This window comes from Lytechinus variegatus, chromosome 1 (assembly GCF_018143015.1).
Source record: "Lytechinus variegatus isolate NC3 chromosome 1, Lvar_3.0, whole genome shotgun sequence".
Classification (NCBI taxonomy): Eukaryota; Metazoa; Echinodermata; class Echinoidea; order Temnopleuroida; family Toxopneustidae; genus Lytechinus; species Lytechinus variegatus.
The window spans coordinates 12,220,887-12,226,416 of record NC_054740.1 but is presented as its reverse complement, the minus strand read 5'-3'; positions in this window follow the sequence as shown (position 1 = coordinate 12,226,416).

Sequence of the window (5,530 nt, the reverse complement as noted above, 5' to 3'; positions counted from 1 at the left end):
TATAGTGCAGTGCTTATAGGGCCTTGAGTGCAAAGTGTTAACGTCCTCTACGTTCATTGGCGCTGGCTCATTTTTTTTTTCTTAGAACAGGAAAGTTGAGGGGGTGGCTTCTGGCTGAGCAAACAAAGAAAAAAAAGGGGGAATAACGAAAAAAAACCCAATCTTTTCATGTCACTGTATAATTTTGTTGCCCTCGCTTCGCGCTTGCATTGCCTGTCAGGTGATTTACATATCTTGTTCAATATATTTATATGGAGCTTAAAATATCAAGTTTGGAGATCAAGATACAGGGGCGAAACCAGCCTTCGCCAATAGGGGGGGGGGGGGGTCGGATTTGTGTGTGTGTTGTTTTTTGAAGGGGTAGTCCTAATAGTCACTTCTTAGCTTTTTCTTACAAATCAACATAAATATAAAATTCATAAAATGCGAAGTGCAAGCAATTTTGTATGTATTTTTTCAGCTTTATATTTCATGCACTTTGTAGGAAATTGTGAGGTGGATACGGATTATTACTTTGCCGAGTTTTGACATAGGACCGGACCAGGACATCTTTATGTCACCATATGAAAATGATGACTATCTTTCTAATCCTCTTGCTAACTTAAGCGCGAGATGAAACAGAAGGGATAATTTAATTATCAAATTAATATCTTATTTATTAATGCATAATGAAGGCACTGAATTAATGCGAGTGCAAATCGCAAGCTGAAATTTTTGATTAACTGTCATGAAACGGGATTTTAAGTAGTTTGTTGTGTAATCAATATTGACACATACATAACTCGCCTATCAAAATGCGAGCGTGCAGCGCTAGCTGATGCGTTTTGACAATCAGGCCTGCCAGTGAAAAGGGATATTTTCAAAGCTTTATGGAATACACGGCCGATATGTACCTTTCAAATCAAAATTTGCGAGCTCGCAGCGTGAGCAGAAAATGTTGATTTTCTGACCATAAAGCTGAAATTTTAAAGAGCAATTCATAAAAATCAATTTGTAAAGCACACAAAATAATGAAAATTCGATTTTCGATGCGAAGTATGTTAACTTCCAACTGATATTTAAGCTCCATAATGAACAAATTATGTAAATCACCTAGCAATGCGAGCGCAAAGTGCGAGCGAAAATTTTATATAGTTATATGAAAGATTCTTTTTATTTTCCAAGTCTTCCCCTCATTTCAATCTTTTTTATTCAATCGTGTTCCTCCTCTTCTTTTTTCTTCTTCCTTTCTTTCCCTTTTTTTTTGCTCCACCATAGGGGGCGCGGGCCCCTCACTGATCTCAGAGGAGAGATCAGTGGGGCCCCTCGCCCCCCCCCCTGGATCCGCCTATGAAGATATATATTTCAGCTCGGAAATCTACGTGTCATTATTTTGTGTGATTGACAAATTGATTTTCAAAGAGTGCTCTGTAAAAATGTCAGTTTTATAGTTTAAATATCATCATTTCCTGCTTTTGCTGCGCGCTCGCAAAATTTGATTTGCCGGTATCTACATTATTAATTTCGTGTATTCCATGCAGTTCTCAAAATATCCCTATTCAGGTCTGATTGTCAAAACGTATCAGCTAGCACTGCATGCTAGCATATACGGCTCGCGATTTGCGCTTGCATTAATATTGTTAAAAATATATTAAAGGGGAATGAAACATTTGGAACAAGTAGGCTTTAGTTGAAACAGAAAAATCAAAGAATAAGAACAAGGAAAATTTGAGAAAAATCGGACATTTAATTAGAAAGTTATGAGCATTTGAATATTGCAATCACTAATGCTATGGAGATCCTCCCATTCGCAATGCGACAAAGATGTGTGATGTCACATGTGAACATCTTTCCCTTTGATGGACTATAAAATAACCTCAAAATGTATCTTTTTTATTTTTCTTATGGTGATACAAAATCTTTATCCATGATGTATTTTTAAAAAATCTTTATTACATGCTCTCCAATAGAAAGAACACATAATCTACTGATAAATGTGATAAAAGAGGCAATTTAAGTGAAATATATACTTCAGTAATGGGGAGAGTTGTTCCCAAGTGACATCACACATCTTTGTCGCATTGCCAACTTGAGGATCTCCATAGCATTATAGTGATCACAATATTCAAATGCTCATAACTTTCTCATTATTTGTCTGATTTTTCTCAAACTTTCGTTGATTTGTTTCTTTGATGTGTCTGTTTTCACACAAGCTATCTTGTTCCAAAGGTTTCATTCATGCATCCTATTCATAATTACAAACGTGCTTGAAATGTCCAGTTTTCAACAAGTTGCGTATCTGAATAAACATGCGGGCGCGTGTTTCAGATTTCGACCTAGAATCTGTGCATTCTGTTATCCTTTTTTCATCATGAAAATCAATAAAGCGAGCGCGAAGCACGAGCTTAAAATATTTGATATTCCAATATCTGAAAAACATGGTCAATTTAAACTCTGTATTTCAAGCACTTTGTGGGAAAATTATGAGGTGGATATGAATCACTGTTAAAAAAAGATCTGATATGTTTCAGTATTATTACTTTGAGTTTTGACATAGGACAGGGACATTCTAAGAACATTATGTCATCATTATGAAAATGATAGCTATCTTCCTATCCTAAGCGGGAGATGAAACTTTTCTTAATTTAATTAGTATCTTATTTATTAATTCAATAAGCCTATAATGAGAGCGCGAAATCTGTTAATTTATTGTGGCCTAAAAACTGGACATTTCAAGCAATTTTGTAATTATGAAATAAGATGCATGATTTAATACATTTTTAACAATCAATGCGAGCGCAAATCGCTAGCCGAAATTTTTGATAAACTGTCATGAAATGGGGATTTTTAGTAGTTTGTCATAGAATTAGTATTGAGATATACTTATCAAATCACCAATCAAATGCGAGCGTGCAGCGCAGGCTAGCAATTACGTTTTGATAATTTGACCTGAATAGGGATATTTGAAAACTTTATGGAATACAGGAAAATAATAGGTACCTGACAAATCAAATTTTGCGAGCGCGCAGCGCGAGCAGAAAAATGTTAATATTCAGAAGATAAAACATAAATTCTTACAGAGCACTTTTTAAAAATCAATCTGTAAATGAAACAAAATAATGAAAGTTTGAAAATCCGAGCTGAAATATGTTTTGTATATTGACTACAAAATGTGATATTTAAGCTCCATATTGGGCAAGATCACCTAAGAGGCAATGCGAGCGCGAAGCGCGAGCGAAAATTTTATACTGTACAGTGGCATGAAAGATTTTGAAATTATTTTCCAAGTTTTCCCCCTCATCTTATTTTATTCACTCGCCTTTCTCCTTTTATGTTTCCCCTTCTTTTTTTTCTCCTCTCTTTCCCTTCTTTTTTCTTTTTTTTTCTTCTTCTTTCTTTCCCCCTTTTTTTTGTTTTGCTCCGCCTCGGGCCTCGCTGGATCCGCCTATGAAAAGTACGACATTTTGTTTTTCTTAGGCTTAAGCGATAAAAAGATGGAATACTTATTCATTTATTTAACACCTCATTTTTTCATTAATTCAAAGCGCCTTTTGCCACTTCAACATTAATATCTTTCGATCAGCAATGGAGCTCCATTCCATCCTTCCACTCATCAAAAAGATAACTATAGACATAACAAACAGGACAAGATTTATAGAAGAGAGAGTGAATAAACAGAAAGAAAGAAAGAAGAGGAAGAATAAAAGAAGATAATTGGCCAGAGATAGAGACAGAAGACAGATTTTTTGTTGTTCATGAAATATTGTTAACATCTAAGAGCCTTTCCTTCTTTTCAGGGGTATCAAATTAATAGATTAGTAAAGGAAATGTAACCAAGCGACCGCCACCCTCGTATATACTGGAGAAAAGGGGGAGAGAATTAAGAGAAAGAGAGGAAAAACTGAAGAAAAAGAAGGATGATGAAGGAGGGGATGGAGTGATAATGAGGAAAGAAAAATAAAAGGAGAGCCGTAGAGGGACCCGAGAATTAGCAAATAGATAACCTTTCGGCCATTTCATGTCACTATGATTTATCAAAATACATATTCCGATGGCGCTTCGCGCTCTCAATACCTGTTGAATGAGATATCGATAGATATCTCATTTATATAGATTCATGCACTGATCGGTATAATATCAAAGTGTTATAGAAATATCAAATATATGGTGATAGGCTTACACTTATCTTCAAGTTAATGAATTCAAACGTTATTTGAATTCTCGAAATATCCCGTTTTCAGGTCCGTTTAATATTTTTAAATGATACTATACTTACCATTTTCATGAATTGAAGAGCTCAGTTGCAAAAGGTGTTAGGTCCATTTTTCATTATTTTCCTGTCTCAATGTATAGATTCGTAGTAGCTCTATAAGATGATACTAAAGAAAAGTTGATATTTAAAACGTGAATAAAAGTGGCAAAAAAAATTGGCAAAGAATTTTTTTAAGAGATTGGATTCATTTCAGTTTGCTTGCAAAAGGGGTTAGGTCCGCAAAGATAATTTTTTGACAAAATATATAGACAAAAATTAAAGACTGTTAGATTTCTTTTATCATACCCAATTTTATGTTCACACGATAGGGGAGTACATCATGAAAAGTTAGTTTCTCATAAGAATATTGCAATAAGTGAGAATAAAATCATTATTTTTCTCGGATGGCCCGTCGGATGGGTCCAAAGTAGATCTTTTACAACCAAACTCTTCAATTCAAAGATTTAGCGCTTGCGTGATTTTTGTATCCTGTTCATGCATTCAAGCACATAGATCTCAATGCCCCCCTTTGTATATCAAAATGTGTAGCTCGCTCTTCGTGCTCACTTGATTTGTCTTGTGCTACACTAGTATATTATAGGCCTATACTCATCACGGTTGTTCTTGAATTCAAATGTCAGAAATGTCAGCTCAGTAGGCTAGTAATAAGAGAGAAATAAAAAAAATCAGCTCGCGCTTGTAAATCATACATCAATTTTTGCCAGGTCGGTCTAATAGCTGCCCCACGATGTCAAATTTCCAAAATTCTAGATCGGCCCTTCATCTCAACTATGGAAAATGCATAGGATCATAATTACATTTCTTTATGAAACTTTAGATTTCGTAGGATTCATTGCCATGTCGTATGTTTAAAGTCAGATCATTATTATTTTATCTCGCAGCCACGACATGGCTAAATTGTACACAATAATGCCAAATAGCTATTATGGCTTAGCTGTACAAATCCATTGTTCGAGGAAAGTGGTCTATTAAACATGAAGCATAAAGTTCCTGTAAATGATTTGTGTGTAGAAGGTTCTCGATTGAAAGAGCTTCTTCTTCTTTAGATATAACGGCAACCATTTGGAATTTTCAGAATTGACTTCTTTTACAATTTTTAAAGATATTTTCTCCCTATGTCCCCCCTTCAGTTCCTTTTCTTTTTAATTTTTTTTTACTTATTGTTTTCCTTTTTTTTATTCTATTTTCTTATTGTTTTAATTTACATTATTTTTTCGTTTCTTTTATCTTTTCTTGAATTATTGGTTATGTTTTTTTTTTGCGATTTGACTTTTTTTT